The sequence below is a fragment of the Tachysurus fulvidraco genome, chromosome 15 (assembly GCF_022655615.1).
Source record: "Tachysurus fulvidraco isolate hzauxx_2018 chromosome 15, HZAU_PFXX_2.0, whole genome shotgun sequence".
Taxonomy (NCBI): domain Eukaryota; kingdom Metazoa; phylum Chordata; class Actinopteri; order Siluriformes; family Bagridae; genus Tachysurus; species Tachysurus fulvidraco.
In genome coordinates, this window is record NC_062532.1 from 905662 (window position 1) to 922558 (window position 16897).

Sequence of the window (16897 nt, forward strand, 5' to 3'; positions counted from 1 at the left end):
ACGGATAATCAGACTCAATAAATGCAGTGAGAACTAATGATAAGAAAATAGGACAAATGCAAAATACAAAGGACATTATTATTATTATAGAACAGAAATACAAATAAATCACATGTATCATTAACAGAACTTACTTCATTGGCCACTTATTACAACAGGAGAACTTTATCTTGTACCTGTTGTCTCTTTCTATAAAGTTTTTGTTTGGAAAACAAAAACTTTCCCTGTTTCCCTGTACGTGGCAGCACCTTCTTCCTGCATCACTCTGTCACAATTTTCATAATAAAAGTCTCTTGCCTTTCAATCAGTTTTTATAGGAAAAGTATTGAAACAAAAGACATCATAACAATAAAGAAACCCATTTAAATATAATGAAGTGAGTTCAGTGTCTTTTACAGTCTTAATACCGAAAGCAAATGCATTCATGTTAAAGACTAACTGCAGCAGGATAGAAAATACACACAAAATACCGAAAGCAAAAGCGTTTACGTTAAACACTAACTGCGGCAGGACAGAAAATACTCACAAAATAATCAATATGTAACACCAATATGTGGCCTGATTCCAGTGACACACTTCCTTTTTCTTGCCTGTGTCAGTGTTTAAATTACACACTTTAATTTTCTTTCCTTTTTCATAAATAATATCTGACTACTGCTCTTTTCCCCACTTTTTTAAAATACTTTTCACTTTCCTGCTGCAGTTAATGTATTTGGGGAAGGCTTTTGTTTTGTTTTCTCAGTTTACTCTGATGATTTGAAAGCTTCAAGTGATCCAGCTTTATCTAAACGTCTGAGTTGTAGCGAGTGGAAAGCAAAATACATCATGTAAAGTGTATGTTAGTCATTTTAGGAGAGTGAAAAGGAACTTAGTGAATAAGTTTAATCAACCCCCACACCCGTAAACATTACTTATCTATCTTACAAATACGGTACACACAGATGCCTTGACCTTAGTTTAACCCCTCCCCACCCCATCACACTTGCAACACCAAAAGCAGTTCTAAGAAACATGATACCTTGGCTGGAGAGGTTCCTACTTTGAGATAACGGCCAAGACAGCTTTTGTGGACACTCGCATTAAGCTCTGCACAGACACATTACGCCATCCTTCTTCTTGTACGACTATATATTCTTGTTTTACTTAATACACTTTGGAACTTCTCTCTGAAAGACTTTGACTAAAGACTTAGACTTCCCAGAGTACTCGCCGGGAACCAGAAACCGAGCAGAGGCTGAATTTATTTACCCTGCCCAGGCGGCAGACGAAAAGAGGGTTACCCTGCCCAGGCGGCAGACGAAAAGAGTGTTACCCTGCCCAGGCGGTGGATGAGAATTCCTTACAGTTCTGATAAAGAGCAGATCTAGCCATGTAGACATTGTGCTTCACCAGAGGTTTTCCTGTGTTAGCCTTGTTAAGACACGGTTCACTGGGACACTGGGCTTCGGGAAGCATCTAGAACCATCCACGAGTCAAAGCATTAGTTTCTATTGAGAGGGGTTTTAATGATTGAAATCCTAACAGATTATAATCTTCCTGATAAGTAAAAGGAATTAAATACAAATCTTACAGCAGTCTACAGTCACAATAGACAAAAGAAGTTTTGTAAAGAATTTTTTATTAATCAACAATGTGGGTTTACAAATACTGGATTAGACTAGCAGAATAAATCAAATCACTGTTTTCACTGGTTTAAAGATTAAAAAAAAAATAATAAAAAAAAGCTCCCGTCCCACCCCATACAGGACACACGAAAACATGCAAGATTGTAGAAGTCACCGCTGACTACAGATACGAGTACACACGTTGTAGAAACAACCACAGACAACTCAGACAAATGGATAAGTTTTCTCCAGTAATATTTGTCACTGATATTGACATAAGTATGAAGTGGAACACTGTATTACACATTATGGCCAAAGTCGACAAAGTTTTCAAAAATTTACATTAATACTTTTAAATATGCTGAAATAGTGTAATACCCCCCCCTCAACACACACACACACACACACACACACACACACACACACACACACACACACACACACACACACACACACACACACACAAACACACACACACTTCAAGTCAGGAAGACCTTTACTGAGATACTGAGTTTTTGTACAGTACAGTACAATTTCATTCAAAGCTTATTAGGCTTGATCAAGCATTTTGTTTGATTCATTCACAGTCACTTTTTCATCAGAGTAAGCGACACCCTTGTAGGTTCCACTGGTTATAAACTCCAGCACGCTGCCATTATAGCAGGTAATCTTCATGATGCCACTTTCATAATATGAGTTAAACATTATTATATACAGTAACTATAATCTGTAATACTATAATCTATAGTGGTGTAATTTATCTACAACCACCAGCTAAGGCACATATATCTGTGCTTGTATGTATAAGTATGGTATACGATTAGGTCAAGTACAGGTATAGTATAGGTCAAGACCAAATACGATCAGGTCAAGTTGAGAGGCTTTTAAATGTCATTGTGACCAAATACAATATCTGATACAGTACACAGTGAAATGAAACATTTGTCCAGGACCCTGGTGCTACATAAAGACACCGACCTACATGAGACAACACAGAACTAATTAATCTATCGACATAAAGAGACAGTGCAAACAGACAATATAATAAACTACAATACAGATATATAAAGACAGCACCATAAAAATATACATGGTTATTCTGTACAAAAAAAGAAAAGTTTCCTTTAACTGAAGTTAACTAAAATAAATAAACCATGTTTAACCCCATTGCTATAATAAAACACAAGCGGATTTCACTTACATGAAAATAGTCGGTCATGTTAACATTGTTCAGTTAATGTGTTCACAACCAATGAGGATTTCACACAACAGAAAATGTTCAGAATCGAGATTTCATAATATGAGTTAAAGAAACCTTAAATTAAGCATTAAAACATACAGTAATTATAAAGCTATAATACTCTAATCTACATACAGTGTCAGTTACAGTCTTAATACTGAAAGCAAAAGCGTTTACGTTAAACACTAACTGCGGCAGGACAGAAAATACACACAAAATAATCAATATGTAACACCAATACATATGTGACCTAAGGGCTCTTGGAATGTTCTACAAAAAAGCATCTGGTCTTCATTGGATGTAGGAACAACGAGGTGGTATTTATTTTCTCCTCATTTTAATGTAGTGCAAAAACTAGAAAAAAGCAAAAAAGTAGATAGTCCCCCCTGATTTTCGGCGGGAGTTTCGGCCGCTCCGCCTCGCTCTCACTCCCCGCGGCGCTGATGTTCGGGAGCTCGCGCTTAGTGCCGCTGACCAAGGTGCTGAACCGCCGCCTTTTACACTCTCCTGCTTCTTGGCTGCCGATGCAGTGGGCAAAGAGCGGTTTTTTCTCCATGCATTTGCGGCGGTGCATGTGCCTCCATTACACTGTGTACAAAGCCAGTTCCACGGAGATCTCCATGATGTGTTGGAGGTTGGAGTGGAAGATCTCGAGTGTCCTGTCCAGAGCCCCGACTCTGCATGGGTGATTCTTTTGGTTGATTGTTTACCCAATCTCTGTGCACTCAAAAGAAAAGCTTGATGCAATCAAATAATCAGTACAGAAATATAAACCCTGAGCTCTCATCCTGGTCCAACATGATTTATGCAGCTGGACCGGACCGAGACTCGAGTTGACCGACTTTGATCCAAATCCTGCATCTGGTTTCTTTAAAAAGGTCATTCAATAAACAGATAGTTTACGTGGCTGTCTGTCTCAACATACTTCACTTCTTTCAAACCACAAAGCAAATAAAGTTTATTACAAATCATTTTTCCAAACCCACTTTAATTGAAACTGTGAAAGTCTTGTAGATATTTTAATTTTGTATTATATTTAATGTTTTAAGATGAATGTTATGCTTGAGATGATTAAAAAATACTTTTTATGAATGATTATAAATGGAAATTCTTTTCGGTCAGTCATTTTACCTTATATATTTTTTTCATTTATATATATATATATATTTTAAGTATTGTAGTTATTTTAATTTTGTATTATATTTAAGTTTGAGATGATTTTTAAAGGCCATGCAAGGAGAGCATTAATTAGAGAAGCAGCCAAGAGGCCCATGGTAACTCTGGAGGAGCTGCAGAGATCCACAGCTCAGGTTGGAGAATCTGTCCACACTATTAGTGTTGCACTCGACAAATCTGGTCTTTATGGAAGAGTGGCAAGAAAAAAGCCATTGTTGAAAGAAAGCCATAAGAAATCTCGTTTGCATTTTGCAAACATCATGTGGAAGAAGGTTCTCTGGTCAGATGAGTCCAAAATTGAACTTTTTGGCCAAAATTCAAAATGTTATGTTTGGCAGAAACCTAACACTGCACATCACCCTGAACACACCATGGACAGAAGGGACAGGGAAGCTGGTCAGAGTTGATGGGAAGATGAATGGAGCCAAATACAGGGCAAACGCAGATGAAAACTTGTTAGAGTCTGCAAAAGACATGAGCCTGGGGCAGAGGTTCACCTTCCAGCAAGACAATGACCCTAAACATACAGCCGGAGCTACAATGGAGTGGTTTAGACCAAAGCATATTCATGTGTTAGAATGGCCCAGTCAAATCAAGACCTAAATCCAATTGAGAATCTGTGGCGAGACTTAAAATTTGCTTATGCTCACCATCCAATCTGACTGAGCTTGAGCTATTTTGCAAAGATAAGTGGGTAAAAATTTTACTCTCTAGATGGGCAAAGCTGGTAGAGACGTATCCCAAAAGACTTGCAGCGGAAGGTTTGGTCTACAAAGTCATGCCAAACTATTCAGATATTTATTTGTAAATAAAATTTGGAGACCATTTATCATTTTCTTTCCACTTCACAATTATGTGCCATTTTGAGTTGGTCTATCACATAAAATCCTAATAAAATACATTTTTGTTTGTGGTTGTAACGTGTCAAAATGTGAAAAAGTTCAGTGGGTATGAATACTTTTGCAAGGCACTATATATATTCCAGGAAAATCAAACTGAAGGTGAAAAGACTAGATTCATGGATGAGTATTTTTCCATCAGTGATTGTTTTATTCCTTAAGAATTACATATTTACAGTATTACATAATTTCATGTGATGAATACATATTTAACCCTATATATGTAAATATCCCATTCATTTGTTTAATAGATTTTGCAGCAGACCAAGTTGATTGTGGCTCATTAAGCAGCTCATATGGATTCCTTTAATATGTTCCTCTATGTGTCATGTGTTACCATCATCATCCCAACTCTGATGTCTGTTGTCAGTTGATAAAACACACATTCAATGTCTTCTGTTATTAAAGAATGATAGAATTTCATTAACAAGTTATTTCACTTCTCATAATTTCTAGAAAACTGAAGTGAAATTTGCTTAGCAACAATACACTGGAAAAGCAATTAGAAAAAATATAAAGTAAAATAAACTGACAAAAGAAGAAATAAATCAAAGTAAACCATAAATAAAAACCATCTAAAAATCATCTCCAACTTTAGATAAAAGATTAAATATAATACAAAATTAAAATATCTACAAGACTTTCACAGTTTCAATTAAAGTGTGTTTGGAAATTTGATTTGTAATAAAGTTCACACCACTAATGATTCTAAAACACTTTTATTTCTGTCAATGTAAAATGTCATCCACCTTTTCACAAACAGTTCTTTAGGGAACACAGTGAAGAATTAAAAAAGTAAAAATGGTACATGTGTTCATCCTGTCATTTACGGTTACTGTCATGAGGAGGTTTCACCATTTCTTCTAGTTTATTTTCCACAGCTTCCTTCTTCCTTGCTTTCTGTCTTTGTTGTCTTTTATTTCATTTCTCTCTTTTTGCTGCATTAATTTCACTTTGTTTCTTTATTGTATTGGATGAGATTGTCACATAAGGATAACCAGATGCACGTTGTATAGAAGTTACACATGTATGGCAGCAATTCTACTCCTAAAATTATCTATTAACAGTAATCAAACCTCTTTTTTTGTAGGGAAAACAAAAAAAGACAAAAGGTCTTACAGAAGGACTTTTGATGACCACTGAAGTACTTGCCATTGGATGTGTTAGATTAGCAGTTAAGGTGTACTGATCAGACGGTTGTGAGTTTAAATCCCAGGTCCACCAATCTGCCAATTCTGGCCCCATGAGTAAAGCCCTTAACCCTCATTTGTATAAAATGAGGTTAAATGCCAGTTGTTCTGGAAAAGTGCATCTACCAAATGCCAAATGTGTCTAACAACTAATTGTTAAGAGTGTGGGGGGCACGATGGCTTAGTGGGTAGCACGTTCGCCTCACACCTCCAGGGTCGGGGTTCGATTCCCGCCTCCGCCTTGTGTGTGCGGAGTTTGCATGTTCTCCCCGTGCCTCGGGGGTTTCCTCCGGGTACTCCGGTTTCCTCCCCCGGTCCAAAGACATGCATGGTAGGTTGATTGGCATCTCTGGAAAAATTTTCCGTAGTGTGTGACTGCGTGAGTGAATGAGAGTGTGTGTGTGCCCTGCAATGGGTTGGCACTCCGTCCAGGGTGTATCCTGCCTTGATGCCCGATGACGCCTGAGATAGGCACAGGCTCCCCGTGACCCGAGAAGTTCGGATAAAGCGGTAGAAAATGAATGAATGTTAAGAGTGCGTGGTGAGCTGAGCCATCTTTGAGTAACTGGTCCTCTTTGAATAAATGATCCAAATCCTCTATGTTTCAGTCACACACACAGAGCTAATTTTGGTTTCACTCAGTTCCTTAAGACCTATTATTTTACTTCTCATAATTGCTAGAAAACTGAAATGAAATTTGCTTAGCAATAATACACTGGACAATTTGAATACATATGATGTTAAATAAAATGACATAAAAGAAAGAAATGAAAATAAATCGAAAATAAAAAGTCTCTAAAAATCATCTTAAACTTTAAATAAAACATTAATGCGGAAAGAAAACTGTCAAAAGTGAAAGGCTAGTTTTGCCACTGATGTTACTATGAACCCCTCCTTGAACCGCCACCTTATTGTGGTGGAGGGGTTTGCGTGCCTGAATGATCCTAGGAGCTATGTTGTCTGGGGCTTTCTGCCCCTGGTAGGGTCTCCCAAGGCAAACAGGTCCTAGGTGACAGGCCAGACAAAGAGTGGTTCAAAAACCCTTTATGAAGAAAATAATAACAAGGTCCGTGACGTCGCCCGGTATGGCGCAACCGGGGCCCCACCCTGGAGCCAGGCCCGGGGTTGGGGCTCGCATGCGAGCGCCTGGTGGCCGGGTCTTACCCCACGGGGCCCGCCGGGCTCAGCCCGAAGGAGCGACGTGGGGCCGATCTCCTGTGGGCCCACCACCTGCAGGAGAAACCGTAAGGGGCTGGTGCAATGTGGATTGGGTGGCAGTCGAAGGCGGGAGCCTCGGCGACCCAATCTCCGGACACGGAATCTGACTCTAGGGACATGGAATGTCACCTCGCTGGGGGGGAAGGAGCCTGAGCTGGTGCGGGAGGTTGAGAGATACCGACTAGAGATAGTTGGGCTCGGCTCCACGCACAGCTTGGGCTCTGGAACCCAACTCCTCGAGAGAGGCTGGACTCTCTACTACTCTGGAGTTGCCCGTGGTGAGAGGCGGCGGTCTAGTGTGGGCTTGCTCATAGCCCCCCAGCTCAGCAGCCATGTGTTGGAGTTCACCCCGGTGAATGAGAAGGTCGTTTCCCTGCGCCTTCGGGTCGGGGAGAGGTCTCTCACTGTTATTTGTGCTTATGGGCCAAATGGCAGTGTAGAGTACCCGACCTTCTTGGCGTCTCTGGAAGGGGTGTTAGAAAGTGCCCCGACTGGGGACTCCGTCGTTCTACTGGGGGACTTCAACGCTCACGTGGGCAGCGACAGTGATACCTGGAGGGGCGTGATTGGGAGGAACGGCCCCCCCGAACTGAACCCGAGTGAAGTTCTGTTATTGGACTTCTGTGCTAGTCACAGTTTATCCATAACAAACACCATGTTCAAGCATAAGGGTGTCCATCAGTACACATGGCACCAGGACACCCTAGGTCGGAAGTCGATGATCGACTTTGTGGTTGTTTCATTTGACCTCCGGCCGTATGTCTTGGACACTCGGGTAAAGAGAGGGGCGGAGCTGTCAACTGATCACCACCTGGTGGTGAGTTGGGTCCGATGGCAGGGGAGGAAGTTGGACAGACTTGGCAGACCCAAACGTACTGTGAGGGTCCGTTGGGAACGTTTGGCAGAGTCTCCTGTCAGAGAGATCTTCAACTCTCACCTCCGGCAGAGCTTCAACCAGATCCCGAGGGAGGTTGGAGACATTGAGTCCGAGTGGACCATGTTCTCCACCTCCATTGTTGATGCAGCCGCACTGAGCTGTGGCCATAAGGCCTCCGGTGCCTGTCGTGGTGGAAATCCCCGAACCCGGTGGTGGACCCCGGAAGTAAGGGATGCCGTCAAGCTGAAGAAAGAGTCCTATCGAGCCTGGTTGGCTCGGGGGACTCCGGAGGCAGCTGATAGTTACCAGAGGGCCAAGCGAGCTTCAGCCCGGGTGGTTGCAGAGGCAAAAACTCGGGTCTGGGAGGAGTTCGGTGAGGCCATGGAGAAGGACTATCGGTTGGCCTCGAAGAAATTCTGGCAAACCATCCGGCGTCTCAGGAGGGGGAAGCAGTGCCCTGCTCACACTGTTTACAGTGGGAGTGGGAATCTGCTGACTTCGACTGGTGACATTCTCGGACGGTGGAAGGAGTACTTCGAGGATCTCCTCAACCCCACCAACATGTCTTCCATTGAGGAAGCAGACGTGGAGGGCTCGGTTGTGGACTCGTCGATTCCCCAAGCTGAGGTCACTGAGGTAGTTGAGAAGCTCCTCAGTGGCAAGGCACCGGGGGTGGATGAGATCCGCCCTGAGTACCTTAAGTCTCTGGATGTTGTGGGGCTGTCTTGGCTGACACGCCTCTGCAACATCGCGTGGCGGTTGGGGACAGTGCCTCTGGACTGGCAGACTGGGGTGGTGGTCCCTCTGTTTAAGAAGGGGGACCGGAGGGTTCCAACTATAGGGGGATCACACTCCTCAGCCTCCCCAGAAAAGTCTATGCCAGGGTACTGGAGAGGAGAATTCGGCCGATAGTCGAACCTTGGATTCAGGAGGAACAATGCGGGTTTCATCCTGGTCGTGGAACACTGGACCATCTCTATACCCTCACCAGGTTGCTGGAGGGTTCATGGGAGTTTGCCCAACCAGTCCACATGTGTTTTGTGGATCTGGAGAAGGCATTTGACTGTGTCCCTCGTGATGGCCTGTGGGGGGTGCTCTTGGAGTATAGGGTCCGGGGCCCTCTGTTAAGGGCTGTCCGGTCCCTATATGACCGGAGCAGGAGTTTGGTTCGCATTGCCGGGTGTAAGTCAGACTTGTTCCCGGTGCATGTTGGACTCCGGCAGGGCTGCCCTTTGTCACCGGTCCTGTTCATTATTTATATGGACAGGATTTCTAGGCGCAGACGGGGGCCGGAGGGAGTCAGGTTTGGGGACCACAGGATTTCGTCTCTGCTTTTTGCAGATGATGTTGTCCTGTTGGCTTCTTCAAATCAGGACCTTCAGCATGCACTGGGACGGTTTGCAGCTGAGTGTGAAGCGGCGGGGATGAGAATCAGCACCTCCAAGTCCGAGGCCATGGTTCTCAGCCGGAAAAGGGTGGCTTGCCCTCTTCAGGTTGGTGGAGAGTTCCTGCCTCAAGTGGAGGAGTTTAAGTATCTTGGGCTCCTGTTCACGAGTGAGGGAAGGATGGAGCGGGAGGTCGACAGGCGGATCGGTGTATCTTCCACAGTGATGCGGTCGATATACCGATCTGTTGTGGTGAAGAAAGAGCTGAGCCGCAAGGCGAAGCTCTCTATTTACCAGTCGATCTACGTTCCTACCCTCACCTATGGCTATGAGCTTTGGGTCATGACCGAAAGGACAAGATCCCGGATACAGGCGGCCGAAATGAGTTTCCTCCGCAGAGTGGCTGGGCGCACCCTTAGAGATAGGGTGAGGAGCTCAGTCACTCGGGAGGAGCTCAGAGTAGAGCCGCTGCTCCTCCACATTGAGAGGGGTCAGCTGAGGTGGCTCGGGCATCTGTTTCGGATGCCTCCTGGACGCCTCCCTGGGGAGGTGTTCCGGGCATGTCCAACCGGGAGGAGAAGGGGGAAGACCTAGGACACGCTGGAGGGACTATGTCTCTCGGCTGGCCTGGGAATGCCTCGGTATTCCCCCGAAGAGCTGGAGGAAGTGTCTGGGGAGAGGGAAGTCTGGGCATCCCTGCTTAGACTGCTGCCCCCGCGACCCGGCCCCGGATAAGCGGTAGAAAATGGATGGATGGATGGATGGATGTTACTATGAGCAAGCAGTAGCTAAGAACACCTACTAGCGACTTCATAAGACCTTTGATGACAAAATCTCTACAGGTGTAAATGTACCTTAAGGCTTTATTGCTCGGACCGGCCATCAGTAAGCCACGGTCATTTATCTAATATTCATTCAGTCTATCCTCGTCCTGATGCTCTGCCATCACTTTTATTTTCCTGTTCGGTTTTATTATAACTGTTGTCAAAGCACAAGGATGTGCACAGAGATTTGGAGGAAAAACTCAACCAACAGTATCACTCACTTAAAGTCGGGGCTCTTTACAGGACACTCGAGATCTTCTACTCCAACCTACAACACATCATGGAGATCTTCATGGTACTGGATTTGTACACAGGAGCATTGAGATGCAGGAACATGTATAAGCCTCTTAGTTACAGTGAAATGTAATCCTACATATTATAGACAACAGTTTAACTTCAGTTTTGCTGGAACACTTTGGGGACATACTGTACACATGGCTGTGATGTCCAGGTGTCCTGTACTGTATATTAAACAGCTACAGGGAACTTGGATAAAGTTCATGCCAGCATATAGAACCATTTTCATTGATTTTGGTCTTTTGATGTTTGAAGGCAACTTAAAATGCTTTTTGATAGAACATTTCCAGAGCCCTGATCTAAAGCCTATAGAGCTTCCATTGGATGCAACAGAGAAGACATTGTAGATTTCTGATACTTATTATAAACAGGCTAAATGTTTTGTAGGTTGGAGAAAATTCCACTGTATCTGTTACAGGTACCATGATTCTGTGTTAAGATGTCATCACAAGGTTGAGTGACACAAAGGAATGTTCACTAAATAATAAACCACATTATTGTTCTTTCTGACAGTTTAAGGAAATTTGATACTTGGAAGTGTGATGTAAGACTCAGGACCACCCTCTTTATCTGGTATAAATACGAGAGCACGAAGCTTCTGTCTTATCCACAAACTTGCATCCTTCACAAGACGTCTTTTAAAGAAGACATTTCTTGCTACCTGCTTCATCAGTTCCTTGTAAGTGTGCAGTTTATTCTTGATGACATTATGTAGGTTATTAACTGTGTATGTAGATTACTGTGTATGTAGATTATAGTATTACAGCATTATAGTTACTGTATATGATCGTATTTATACCAAATAAAAAAGGAACAAGTGTGTGTGTGTTTGTGTGTGAATGCTATTATTTGGAATTCAGCTTTAATAAGCTTTTCACCCCTCAGTGTTTAATTTCCTTAAACTGTCAGAAAGCACAAAAATTTTGTGAACATTCCTTTGTGTCACTCAACCTTGTCATGACATCTTCACACAGAATCATGGTTTCTGTAACAGATTCGGTGGATTTTTTCTCTACAAAACTTTCATTCTATTTAAAATAAAGCATCAAAAATCTACAATGTCTTTTCTACTGCATTAGATAGAAGCTCTATAGGCTTTAGATCAGGGTTTTGGGTATGTTCTATTAAAAAATATCAGCTATGAAGTGTCTGTTTGTTCTGCAAAAAATGTAAAAATGTAAAGATGTAGGAGTCTGATGGCAAACTCATCTATCAGGGTACTTTAAATTACACATATGAACATGGCTGGATTTTTTTGTTACTACATTGGTGTTGGTCAGATTGTGTTTTATTGATGAAATATGATTTTTTAAAGCAGGATAATGATCTAATGCAGGCCAGATGCATTTTGATAGAAAATTCCCAAAACCCTGATAGAGAGGGATAAGGGGTAACTTTCTTTAACTTGACAGTTTATATGTCTCTCAGCTGTCATTAGTGATAAAAAAAATAGGTCAAAGTTTTTTTTAAATTATGATTAATGTTTTAATTATGATTTATTTTTTAATTAATTAATTAATTAATTAGAAATAGTTTTTGAAATTAATAAAAGGTTATAATTTTGATCTCACATACATATGTCTTTGTTCCAAATGAGATGGGAGACAAGTACTTAAAACTCATGTTTGATCCGGGGGTGGTTTGTGGAGTTTTAATTAATTAATTAATTTATTTATTTATTTATTTTTTTACTTATTTATTTGAAATTAGTTGTTCAAATTAATAAAAGGTTATAACTTTGATCTGGTATATTTAAACTCACATGTTTGATCCGGGGGTGTAAAAGAAAAGAATCTAGTTTTATTGCCCTGACAAGAAATATGAATAAAAGAATAATACAGAAAAGAATTAAGAAATTAAATGAAGGTCAAAATATTGATCTGTCATACATATTTCTTAGTTCTAAATGAGCTAGGAGAGAAGTACTTAAAACTCATGTTTGTTCCGGGGGTGGTTTATTTATTTATTTATTTATTTATTTATTTATTAATAAAATGTTACTGAATTAAGATGCTGTCAATAAACTTCTGTCACTATGCAAAGTGAAGTGCATGTTACTAAAGTGATAGATTATTTTTCAATACATTTAGCAGTTTTTTAATCTCAAACCTTCGTAAATGAGCTCGTAACATACACCAACGCTACATGTGACATTTAAAAACAACAAAAGCAATCTTTACTAGTATAAAACAGTTATAGGAGAGTGAGAAAGCAAGTGTGATTGCAGAAATAGGAAAACATATTTTGTGTGTGTATGTGTGTGTGTGTGTGTGTGTGTGTGTGTGTGTGTGTGTGTGTGTGTGTGTGTGTGTGTGGTGTGCGTGTGTGTGTGTGTGTGTATACTGTATGTGTGGGTGGGTGTGTGGGGTGTGTGTGTGTGTGATGTTGTAGATAACCGTATCACAAACATCCAGTCTGAGGGGAGGTGGTAACCCTATCACAAACCACCCCCGGATCAAACATGAGTTTTAAGTACTCGTCTCCCATCTCATTTGGAACAAAGACATACATATTACAGATCAAAGTTATAACCTTTTATTAATTTCAACAACCATTTAAATAAATAAATAAATAAACAAACAAACAAATAAATAAATAAATAAATTAATTAATTAATTAATTTCAATACTTTATAAACACAGTTTATCTGTGTATTCACAGTTCATAAATGTGTCTAAAGTACCCATGTGATAATGCTGTCACTATGCAAAGTGAAGTGCATGTTACAAAAGCGATAGATTATTTTTCAAGACATTTGGCAGTTTTTTTAATCTCAAACCTCCGTAATTGAGCTCGTAACATACACCAACGCTACATGTGACATTTAAAAACAACAAAAGCAATCTAATATTAAAAACTAATATTAACTGGTATGGACAAAAACGAAATAAAATTGAAAAGATACTTTAGATGTGTTGTCGCATTTGGTGCCCATTGATATACAGTTAGAGGAGAGTGAGAAAGCAAGTGCGATTGCAGAAATATGTAGGAAAACATATTGTGTGTGTGTGTGTGTGTGTGTGTGTGTGTGTGTGTGTGTGTGTGTGTGTGTGTGTGGTTGTGTGTGTATACTGTATGTGTGGGTGTGGGTGTGTGTGTGTGATGTTGTAGATAACCCTATCACAAACATCCAGTCTGAGGGGAGGGGGTAACCCTATCACAAACCACCCCCGGATCAAACATGAGTTTTAAGTACTCGTCTCCCATCTCATTTGGAACAAAGACATACATATTACAGATCAAAGTTATAACCTTTTATTAATTTCCACAACTATTTAAATAAATAAATAAATAAATAAATAAATAAATAAATAAATAAATAAATAAATAAATAAATAAAAACTCCACAAACCACCCTCAAACATGAGTTTTAAGTACTCGTCTCCCATCTCATACATATTACAACAACAAAGACATACATATTACAGATCAAAGTTATAACATATAGCTGCAAGCAAACTATTAAACAACTCTCCAACATATAATGATAAAAATTTTAAACTGAAAAATCAAATAAACATTTTAAATTATATATTTTAAAATATTTTACTTCAACTAAATTCATGAAGGCTGGATCTTAATTATCAATAAGTATAAAGATTTTTTTTTTCAAGAATAGTATAAAATTCTCAAAAATTCCCATTTACTTTCTTAAAATTGCTTTTTGAAATATTTTTTATTTTATTTAAAAAATCCCCGTGTTTTGCGAGATTTAATTAAGGGTTACTGTCTGCAGTAAGCATGCCGGTTGATTTAAGGACCGGTTTCCTTTGTCTCCCGTGTCTAAGAGGAAGACAATATCAACATTCAAGACTTTCAAGGGAATTCTTACATCTAAGGGATAGGATAAGAATTGTTGACATTTTTTACATTAGACATGGCACAGAAGCGTTCGAATAATTCTCTCACTTGAGGAGCTAAAACATTTGAATTAAAAATAATCCTACATCCCATGATTTCTGCTTTGGTGAAACCTCGACTTTTTCAAGTAGTCAACACTGTAAATCCAAATGCTCAAAATAATTAAATAGATTGAATAGTGTCAACTTAATTTTATAAACCTATTCAACTAAGTTAAGTATTTTAAGTTTCTTGTACTTTTTCAATTTTTGATTTTATTAAACTAATTATTTTTGATTAACTTAAACTATTAAGTATGTGACACTTAAGAGTATAATTTCATTGTACTTATTTCTCTTACCTCCGGAATCAATTATGCACAAATTTGGGGTGTCCTATCACTGCAATGTGGACGATACACAACTTTATGTACCTATTAAACACAAAGATAACTCAGCATACAAGAGATTGGAGGCTTGCCTGCAAGAACTCAAATTATGACTTACAAATAATTTTATGATACTGAATGATGACAAAACCCAAATCATTCAATTTGGGCCAAAAGAGCACCCAGATGAAGTTTCTATTAACCTTGGTACTCTTACTCCTTATCTTACTTCTGATGTTAAAGATCTAGGATTTCACCTAGATAACTGCCTTAAATTAGACAAACAAATCAACACTATAGTACCAGCTTCATTCACTTTCGCAGGTTAGCTAAGGTGAAATCCTTCTTAAGCACGAAACGTTTTGTAACAGTTATCCACGCTTTTATCTCAACTCGACTTGACTACTGTAATTCTTTGTACTCGGGGTTACCTCGCTCTTCCATCTCTCTTTTTCAAATGGTTCAAAATGTGGCAGCCTTGACATCACCAGCCAGAACTGTTTCTACATTGTTAAAAATGATGTGTTGGATATACTTCAAATATGTATGCACCATTTTTGCATCACACTTTTTAAGTAAACCCATCTTGGAAAAAAAATTACTTAAAATTAACAAGAAAACTACACCAGGTTACGTATGTAACCCGGTTCCCTGAGAAGGGAACGAGACGCTGCGTCAGTGCTGACGCTATGGGAATGCTTCCTTGAGGAAGTTGTGTCTGAAGCTTTGTGTGCACACACGCCATTTAATGGCTCGGAAAGGACACGTGACGGAGTAATTACTCGCCAGCAAGTCCATATAAGGGCATCTACGTCACGCTGCTCCAGCTCTCTTTGTCTGAAGGAAGCGCGAACGGATGCCTGGGGCATGGCCAGCAACACAGCGTCTCGTTCCCTTCTCAGGAAATCAGGTTACATACGTAACCTGGTGTAGTTCCCTTTCGAGGGAACTCGACGCTGTGTCAGTGCTGACGCTATGGGAATGCCAATACCCACGCCGCCATGCACCGGTCGATGACTGCGCCAGAGGCCGTGAGAGAGCACGAGCAGATTGGGAACAGCACATCAGAGGCCCCGCAGTACCTGGGACCCTGGAGTGGGGCCCAAGTCCAGGTCATAGAATCTGATAAAGGTGTGCGGAGAGGACCATCCTGCCGCAGCACAAATATCTTCAATGGGGACACCCCTGGCCAAGGCACTGGATGAGGCGATACCCCTAGTGGAGTGGGCCCTGATGCCAAGAGGTGAGGCAAGACCGCGCACCTCATAGGCCTGAGTAATGGCCTCCACCACCCAGTGCGCCAGGCGCTGTTTGGAAACCGGATTACCCCTATTCTGGCCCCCAAAACAGACAAAAAGGTCGGAGGAGTTATGCCACGAGCTAGAGCGGTGGACGTAAGTCCTCAGGGCCCTTACCGGGCAAAGCAAGTGCAGCCTCTCCTGCTCCGCCGACTCATGGGGCGGGGGACAGTAGGCCTGCAGGATGATAGGACATCCCGCCATCCTGGGCACCTTAGGGACATATCCTGGCCTGGGGTGCAGGATAGCCTTGGACATGCCGGGGGCAAACTCTAGGCAGGCGAGGGCGATCGACAAAGGCAGCAAATCCCCGACTCTCCTGAGAGAGGCCAAGGCAAGAAGCAGAGCCGACTTCAGGGTCAGAAACTTCTCAGAGGCCGACTCCAAGGGCTCAAAGGGGGCTTCCAGCAGCCCCTCCAGGACCACAGAGAGGTCCCAGGAAGGAAGCCGTGGCCTAGAGGAAGGCCTCAGCCGCCTGACACCACGCAGAAAGCGAGAGACCAAAGGGTTCCTACCCAAGGAGGCCCCAAGGACAGGTTCGTGGTTCGCGGCAACTGCAGCCACGTACACCTTTAGAGTAGACGGGGACAGGCCCCGAGAAAAGCAAGACTGCAGGAACTCCAGCACTGTACCAACCGGGCAGTGAACTGGATCCTGAGAG

At 41.5% G+C, this 16897-nt stretch overlaps 2 protein-coding genes across 24 annotated transcripts in view; both read left to right on the forward strand.

Annotated features, from left to right (window-relative positions):
- LOC113651616 (aerolysin-like protein) overlaps positions 1-16897 on the forward strand; it is a 382868-nt gene that overhangs the window by 311618 nt on the left and 54353 nt on the right. For 9 of the 23 annotated variants that reach the window (XR_007137836.1, XR_007137826.1, XR_007137824.1 and 6 more), the window contains exon 1: positions 11328-11389. The exons of 2 other annotated variants lie outside the window; for them this stretch is intronic. The gene's annotated coding sequence lies outside the window, so the exon portion shown is untranslated. Of the gene's footprint in view, positions 1-11273; positions 11390-16897 lie in introns of those variants that run through there. 12 more of the 23 variants (XR_007137837.1, XR_007137839.1, XR_007137834.1 and 9 more) reach the window with 8 other exon arrangements.
- Positions 11331-16897, forward strand: part of LOC113637471 (aerolysin-like protein) — a 55395-nt gene continuing 49828 nt past the window's right edge. Inside the window, exon 1 of the mRNA XM_047800507.1 lies at positions 11331-11389. The gene's annotated coding sequence lies outside the window, so the exon portion shown is untranslated. The remainder of the gene's footprint in view (positions 11390-16897) is intronic.